Genomic DNA, 9,506 nt, shown 5'->3' with positions numbered 1-9,506 from the left:
GGGTCCCCTTCTTCTGCTCGCCTTCAATGTCCACGCAGCATGTGGAAATCAAACGGAATGAACAAAAAAAAAAACGAGAACAGGTTTCAACACGAGCCCTCTGTCAAATTTCAGCAGTCCTTTCTCGTAAATCCGACATCCTCCAACGCCTCGACTCTATTATCATTATGTTTTTTTGTCGTAGCCTTTATCCAGTATGTCTCCTCTCCCTCTCTCCCCCCTCGCTCTCTCTTTCTCTCTCTCTCTTGCTCTCTCTTTCTCCGTCCTCCTCCTCCCGTTTCCCTGCGCGCCCCCCGGAAGATGCTGATGTTGTACTGATGACAGCCAGGGAGCGCGTTCTCGTACAGGGGCGCAGCAGCAGCAAGCACGGGCAAATTTACATCATGGCGCGCGCCTCCGCCCGTGTATCTCTTTGAATTTGAAATTAGACCAACAAATATTCACTCACGTTTGGATGAACAATGAGCGGTTTCATGGAAACGAGACACGCATTATAGCCTGGATCATGGCCCCTGTTTGATAAACGTCTGGACTCAGGGAGCCCAATGGGAGAAGAGCTTTGTTACCATGTGAGATGACAAAAAAAAAAACTACTTCTAATTATTGAATGTGGAATTCTATATTTGTGAAATGTCCAAAACCAAATGTAAATGTATGTAAATATATTTTTATCAAGTGCAAAAAGTGGAAATCTTTTCCTTGAGTATTTTTACTTGTCCAGGCATTAAATGTAGCCTATTAGCCTAACAGGCTACCTAAGGTATTAAAAGTGAAAGTACTCATTGTGCAGAAGATGAATAGCCCCTGTCAATGTCATAACAATCTATACTATATTTGTACTAGTTTATTTAAGTATTATTACCGATGCACTAATGTGTAGCATTGTCATGTTTCAGCTAGTTGAGGTGAAGCTACCACTTTATAAAATAAGATGCATTGTTATGGATCAGTGCTGTGAAACTCAGTTTCCCTAAGAGCCACGCTGGAAAATGAGAACCACATCATGGGCCAGACATGTATAGTTTATAGAAATGATTTTAGTGATTTTTTTAAAATTTGGTCCACATAGAGTCCCAAAAAGTTCCTCAGCCAGCCTAAAATTGAACAAATCAAGCAAGGCAATGCGTTCTGATTATATTATTAAAAGGTTACCACACAGCTGACTCACAACATACTGTTTCACAGGCCACGAATACGCAAACTCACTGCTGGTGAGGGAATTTCTAAATATCACAGTTGGCAAAACTGCCAAATTCTATTTCCAGTGTTGAGTATGACAGTTTCCTGTGTTTTTATTAAGGCGGGCAAAAAAGATTGATATGAAGGCTGGATCAAAGTTTGCGAGGGGCCGGATTCAGCCTGCGGGCCTTGTGACGAATGTGTTGTAGATATTTAGGGCTGTCAAAAGATTATTTATTTCTTTATCGCGATTAATCACTGAATCTCTGTAGTTAATCACGATTAATCGTCTGTTTTATCACATGCAGTGTATGAAGTTTTTTGACAACCAACCACTGTGGCAGGTGTTTTTTACCAGCCAGTTTTTTTTTTCCTCATAAAAGATGAAAAACAGGAATCACATGAACGTTCTGAGACAGCCGTCGGATCCTCTCCAACTGCGTTGCTTTCATGGACGTCAGTGCCTTGACCGCAGCGGTCGGTCTTTGATTGTTTACAACTTGTAGTGTCATGTGTAGGTGGCTTTATGATGACTCGTGGTCCTTAATTGCTTCTAATTTTAAGTTTTTAGTCTTGAGTACTAAAGGATTTGACTTTGCTTTTTCTGAGCCATAGACACGACAGTCACGGCAGTATATATATTCTGTACTGGTGTCATAAATCAGCCAATTGTCCACTTTTTATTAAAACGTTGTCTTTTACTTTACTTTGACTCATGCTCATCTTCTTGTTGGTTGTTTGTTTCAGCTGGCCTCTTTACCCCGGTAATGTCCCGCCACATTTTTAGCTAAAATCCAACAACATGGTGGACTTCTTTGAAACGTTAAAGAATAACAGTTGTAAAAAAACTAATGAATCACTCAATCTTCATTGGCTACTTGCCAATGTGGCAGGTACATTGACAGTGTCACCCGCCAATTGGTAAAGTCACTCGCATGTGGCGGGTGGCCGGGTGTTAATTTCAGGCCCTGATTACATGAATAAAATTGTAATATTTTTCATTTTTGAACTGTTTTTCAATACATGTTAACAATGGAGAGCAATTCTTACCAGTGTATCTTGATTTGGAATCAAATGAATGCAAAGAAAGTTACTTTATGAACTTGACTTTATCTAAATGAGATTTGTATTTGTTTATTATTTATTTACTGTAAACAAAAGAAAAATGTGTGGATCTGTCATGATGGCAGATCTGAATCATCAGTGTGCCTTGAGTATTGACGTTGTTGAGTTGTGTGTCCCTGATATTGTGTGTCCCTGATGTCCCTTCACGGCGCAGGGATAAAAGAAAGCATACAGATTAGCCGGAAATTGTCAGAAAATGTGTGTAGTTTCTAGTTTAAAGAAGTCATGTGACCTTTGTGTTTGATTGAGTACTGGGCAATGAAAGCCTAAAACATCCCCTTTCCAACCATACCAAGCACCATATTATAGAATATCGACAATATCCCTACCATATACACCAGATTTCAAAAACTAAATTATTTAAGGGGGTTAGTAACTTTATGAGTTGAAAAAAGCAATTTTGCTACCACCCCTCGTGAGTTTTCTAGTACTAAGGGTGTATACCTTGCCAAAAATCACTATGAGACTTTAAACCTCCATATGATACCAATGGCCCAAATTTGGGGCCCTGGCTCATGGACTACTAGTGATCATTATAGAATGCGTGAACACTGCACAATGTATCCACATGAGGAACTTAAATGACTGCTCTACAGCACAGAGTGCATTACAGCGCTGCCTTCCGTAGTGTTCTGTATTCCTGTATTCTTCAGGGCCAGATGTTGCCCGAACCATTGAAGCCTTCATTCTCTGTCCATTAAAAGCTCTGTTACTCACTCTGGGGAGAAACGCATCTGCCCTCAAGCGAGCAAATTCATGAAAACTAGGCCAAGACAGTGGTCTGTGAGTCAAGTCAAGTCATTTTTTCATACAACTCCAAATCACAAAAGAGGTTATCTCATGACACATTTAGAACTCAAAAGCAACACAGTCCTCCAATTATGAAACAGCAACTTAGCTTACACACTATTATTTCCTGTGAGAGGGTGTATGCTTTAGAGGTGGTGCATTGTTGCGTAGGATGATCACCATAGGACCCACATTTGGTCCTCGGGCAGAGATCTTTGTCGATCAAAAGGATGTCCCTTCATGTGCTACATGCATGCTTGATATTTAATTTAGACATTTTGGTTAATAATGCACAAGCTAAATTCTTTCTGTCATACCTTCTGTCCTCGCTGTTCACTCAGAACACACGTAGCACATCTGGATGCTGTCTAAACAAACATGTATTTTTGCCCTCTCCTTTCACAGCACTCAGACTATCTTTCTTCATCCCGAGGCCTCCTGTCATCTGGTAGCGGCAGCAGGGGACAAGGATGACAAGCCAGTGTATGTGTGTGTGATCCTGTATACGTGTACTTTCACGTGCGCACGTAGTGTGTGGGGATTGTGTGATGTGTGCGAGCATGTGTATGTGTGCTGAAACAAAATTGTCAGAGTGAGAGCAAAAAGGTACAGCGCGGCTGCTGAAGTGAGGACATGTCGGTGAAAGAAAATAGACTTGTACACAGCTCAGGGATGCCTCTTGAGGAATGAGGTGTTTTCAGAGAGAGAGAGAGAGAGAGAGAGAGAGAGAGAGGGGGGGGGGGGGTCTGAATGACTGCACTCGTGCTTGTATGTGTGCTAAAATAGATAGTCAGAGGAAGGCGTTGCCAGCTGATTTGAGGACATGATGTCAGCCTCTCGCAGCTGAAAAAAAAACCCACAGAGAGTAGGAGGTGCTTTTGTGCGTGTGTTTATTTACATCTGATGCTGCAACATGGGCACTGATTTTGACATTTTTCATTCAGTGGGTTTAATCTTCGATATTATGTTATGTATTCTATTAATTCTAGCTCCCATCTCATTTCATCTTCTTTTTATTTTTGTCAGGTGTGTTTTATTTTCAATTCTATTTTCCATTAATTATGGTAGTGTATCCATGTTTTTACGCTCATTTTAGGTCAGGTAATTTTAGTATTGTGAAGCACTTCGTTCTTCATCTTAATTATTAAGGGTGCTATACAAATCCAGATAACATTATTATAATTATCTTTTTTTCTTTAACTTACCATTTTATATTAATTATGTATTACACATGTACTGTTGCAAAAATAAAAGGCTGAATGGATTTTATTTTTTGCAATTTTGCAATCAGCCCTTCAGCCTTTTTCCTTGTGCATCAGTTACTCTGTTTTTTACATCTTTTTTTGTGTGTAATATGTTTGCTAGTTTATGTATCACCAAGGGAAATTCCACATACGTTTACTCATTGTGGGAGTAAAACCTGTCTGATTCTGACTTTGATGTGTGTTAAACACACAGTGTGTCCAAGCCTGTTTCCATCTCAGCACACACTACTTTACACGAGCTTGTCTTAGGTTGTCATCTGCTGGAATAACAGTGAACTGCAGCGGTGCTATAGGAAAAGTCGTTTCCCAACAGTGATCCATCTCAGAGCGTCTACAGTACAGTTAGATCCTGAATCATTTCCAATAACAGCTCAGAGGTTCCAGATAAGGCTCACAACATCCCAAGCAATTTTTATTGTCAGTAAAACCCATGACAACATGTGTCTGTCAATCCTTTTCTTTGGATTTTAGCCTTCACTAAAATCTTTGATAACTAGTAACAAAGATATGCTCAAACGTCTTGGATATCTTAAGTATGTTTAAAAGCCTCTGATTTCCTAAAACATGTTTTGTGGTTTTTAGCAACTTTTTAAAATTAAAATGTAATAGTTTTAAATCTGGTTTACGCAAACCAGAGAAAATAGTGCATTTGTTGGGGGTATACTTTCAGCATTGATAAGCAGAACAATATTCTTTTTCACAAATAAGATATATCAGGGTCTGGCTACACAGATAATACCGGTTAGAAGTGTAAATTCATTCTTGGTTTTATTTTTTCATAGAATGTGTCGACAATAAGAGGATTAAAAAATATTGTTGTGGATAATTTTGAATTGTGCTTACTAACAAGAACACTGAACTAAAAAAGGTTACTAAGAGCAGAAAGTGAACTGTTTTTGTGTTATCTTGTCCCATCAGGCATTGTGTGTATTGCGCTTTGACCTAAGGGCACAAAGACCATGCTTTCAGACTGTAGGAGCAGGAGGACAACAACACATTATCACACCTAGACACAGGTGCGCTTAGATAAGTCCTGTTCTTAAAGTTTCACCTTATCAGTGACCTTATGGGTGTTCCTCTTGGAGTGTTCGTCTTCCTGTGTATTCTGCATGTTTTTTGAGAACACTTTTGCTGCACTCTGTAGTGTAGCATCTTGATGGCTTGAAGCCATCAACATGCTAGGGAGTGCAGTTGAAAATTAGCTTGTGTGGCTAAATCTGGCACATATACATGTTGGACTCTGAACTCATTTTGATTAATGTAAGAAAAGGAAACAAAATCAATATAATGCTTTTGCAAAATGAAAATAAAATGAAAAAACAGAGGGGAAGGAAATCTCCCCATCAAAATGTCATGCTGTACCATTCTATCACAGCTTACATGACTGAGACAATGACGGAATAGGAAGACGCCAGTAAACTAAAATGTGTGAATGTACCATGTGGCATAAATACAGCATTTTAATTTTCTTGAAGTAAATATCCCTTTCCGCATGTGGTGTCCAGTTTTCCAGTCTTGGCCTATGCTGAACTGTTTCTTTGTGTTCATTTATTTGTGTTCTTTGACATTATATAATCCTTCACCTTTTATTTACAGGGAGCCTCAGTGGACATGATCAAGGTAAATGAACAAAAAGTAAAGGCTGTAAATGAAACGGTGGAGATTGCTGCAGGTAATTCCCCACCAGGCTGTTGGGCCCGAGCACTTTAAATAAGAGGTGAGAAACAACTTATAAATTGAAGCTTAAGCTGAGGCGTTTCCGTTGTGTTGTTTCCTTACCAACAGTCGTTCTCAACCTGGGGGACCTCTAGACTGGGGAAAGTTTTTTACATGACTGTATGAGTTTGGCACATTTCATTTTAATTAGCGTTTGTACATCATATGTCGTGAAACACGGAAAGACGTCTGAAGTTGGGTCAGGGGAAGAGAAAAAGTCACAAATAAGCCTGCACAATCCAGAAAAATATGAATCACAAATCTTTTAGCTTAGAATCGATATCACAATTCTCTGCCACGATTTTTGTTCTCACGTGGTGTAATGTGTGTTGCACACATAAACCATGACAAAACAAAACAAACTGGCAGTAGCAAACATAGATTTTATCTGGCACGTACAGCACACTGCGCATCACCACAAGCCTGTAAACATAGAGGCTTCAACAAAGAGAAGAGAGAGCATTAAAACCTATTTTACACAGTTGATGTTTAAAACTAACAGAAGAAAGTACTAGTGTTTGTGATGTGATGCAGTTGGCTGTGAAATTTAATGAGAATCTGAGTAATAAAAAAAAAAAAATCAAAGTTATTTAAAAAATGTAATCGCGAACAGGGGTGAATCGAGATTGCCATTTTACAACGATTTATTGTGCAGGCCTAGTCACATACGCTTCAAAAATCCACAAAGCCTGGAGCACCTTGGACAAGGCTAGGCGCTAGGTGCTAACACTGAACTTAGCTGTCATTAATGCAAAAACATCTTTACTGTACATGTATTAATCAGAGCATTTGCAAAAAATCACTTAAAATTTGCAGAAAGAGGCACGTAGAAACAGTTGTTAACACCAGTTTGCAGTTTTCTCATTGTCGAGGGGAAGGGGAGGGGGGAGGGGGAAGGAGGAGGGTCATCAACCCCAACCCCCTTATTTTCTGGGGGGGTTGGTACTCAAAAAGGTTGAGAACAACTGAAGTATAAAACTAAATGCTGAACTGATTTCTAAGAGTTCATTTATCTCTTTGTCTTGGAATGAAACTGATGGATGTTGTATCCTATGATACGTGTAGAGGAACTGACTGAAAAATTGAATGTGCAATGTGTTGACAAAATATTTCACATACCAATATTTAAAGTCAAACCCATTTCCACATAAAGTAGTTGAGTTGTAATGTTGTGCACTGAACACTAGAAGGGAGCATTTCATCAAACCTGGTACAGTCTGTACAGTCATGGCACAGACAGTTCTTTGTTTTAATGGACACAACTTCTTTGATGTGACACAGGCTTTCTACTCTTCCTAATTATGTCACTTTATTAAGTCGTCTTCCCATCCCAGCCTTTGAAAGCCAAAGGGCTAACTTCAGCGGCAAAGCATCTTTTTCAAAGAGCAAAGTAGAAATCCCTCTATAAGAAGGGATTTGCTGTGCTGGTGCTTTGACTCCTACTACTTAGTTTTTAATAAAGCGCCAATACGTGGACAGAATCGTATAGTTACATAATAAAAATTCACATCACAATCCAACCCCCGACCCTTAAACAATAACTGAGGATCAGCCATGAGTAAATTGCCTCCTTTGTGGTTGGACTGAGATGCCAATCTCACAGCTCCAATATTTATTTTACTTTCGCTTTCACATGATTTATTGAACTCAAAGTGAGGTTGTGTTTTAGTTGTCTCATCCGCCAAATGCTGGTCCAGTTTATTACAGACTGCTTGTTGCAGTGATTGTGCTGAGTTTTGGGCCATTCGGACACAAGCCTTGCAAATCAAATATGCTGTCACATCATCAAAGGCATTTCAAACTGTGATTTGAGCCGGAAATTGGAAACGGTCCCATGTTGAAAGGCTAGACACACTCAGAAACACAGTGGGACACACACAACTAAAGCAGAGGCCAGTTCATCTGTCCATGAAAAACATGTTTGAGGAGCGAAACCATCTCATTCACCACACTCAGACTGGCTCACCATATCCTAATCAGAGAGAATTGTGAATGTGGCCGAAACGAGACACACATGCTGTTCACAGGAGACCTACATGTTCTGCATCTGAAGAAAAATCATTGAAATTGCTATCTGAACATACCTAAAAATGGTGTACAGTGCACTTTGGTGTAAAGGAAATATCTTGATCTTTACTCATGCTACGTCTGCACGTAGCCAGCTATTTTCAATCAACATTTTTAACCTCTCCGTTTTCAAAAATAACATTGTGCACTCCTGTCAGTTTTCAGAAAAGTGTTCATTTACACGTACCCGTGTATGTATGCCGTCAAGTGCATGCCAAACCTGTAGGTGGCAGTGTAACGAGAAGCTCAAGCCCATGGTAGCCAATCAGAATCCCTAAAATTGCAACAACAGCAACACATCCCTTCCTCTCTCTACTCTTCGTCACTTCCTCGGCTGCCTGTACCTCTGTTTGGCTCAGTTTACATGCAAACGTGCAAACAAAGTTTTCCAAAATCTCCACTCAGGCCGGAGTTTTTAGAAAGACTCGTTTTAGGAGGCAAATTCTCAGTTTGCGTGTAAATGAAGGGAAATGTCTCCGTTGGACAAAATAACCATGAAGGTGTAAACGGGGTATCAGAATAGGTTGTGGGATGACTTGCCCCACACTGCGGTTGTCCATTTTTCCTGTGAGCTGTTCAGGAAGCTGTCAGAGGTGTGGCAGGAAGGTAAACCACACCTGAGTCCATCCTTCCTCCGTGCCCTTCTCTTCCTACTTAAGCTGGAGTGTAGATCATACAAGATCTCTGTTTGGACAGTGAGCTGTTTTTTTTTTTGTTTTTTTGGGGGGTTCTGTCTTCCACATGTTCACCTTATTTCCTGCACTCTCTACATTACTGAAATACATGTTTTATCCTATTTAATAATACTATTTAAATTAGTTTTAATCCAATGTGTAATGTGTGGTCTCCCTTTCTCTTTTGAGGAATTTGAGCTGGTTCGTGGCAGTTGTTGTAACGCTTGTTGTTTCATACAATTATACTGCATGGAGATATGGAAAATATATACAAACCTTGTATTCATAATAAAAGTGACAACAAGAGCAAGTGTCACCATATCAGATCATAACTGAGAAGATACGTTGCTTGTAAACTAATGATTTATGACTCAGAAAAACTTTTTTTTTTAGTATAAAGTCCTGCCCGTACTTACATGTTCATCATTATAATGATCTTATTATAAAGCTCTTATTGGCTAGCTGTTAGCCAATCAGAGACAAGAGGCTTAGCTTGTTGAATATTAATGAGAACTGGCAATTCTCTCCCACATTTATTCATCTGGCCCCTATTCTGCATCTGTCTGCCCTCTATTTCTGACTCACTCCTCATTTTGCTTGCCGCTGTTTTTCTCAGCCCACGAAAATGTTCCATTTCTGCCTGATCAGCTGCAAAATTGAGTTGATCTGCAGACACACACACACACACACA

This window comes from Etheostoma cragini, chromosome 7, assembly GCF_013103735.1.
Source record: "Etheostoma cragini isolate CJK2018 chromosome 7, CSU_Ecrag_1.0, whole genome shotgun sequence".
Taxonomy (NCBI): Eukaryota; Metazoa; Chordata; class Actinopteri; order Perciformes; family Percidae; genus Etheostoma; species Etheostoma cragini.
The sequence above is the reverse complement of the archived record's forward strand: the minus strand, read 5'-3'. Positions refer to the sequence as shown.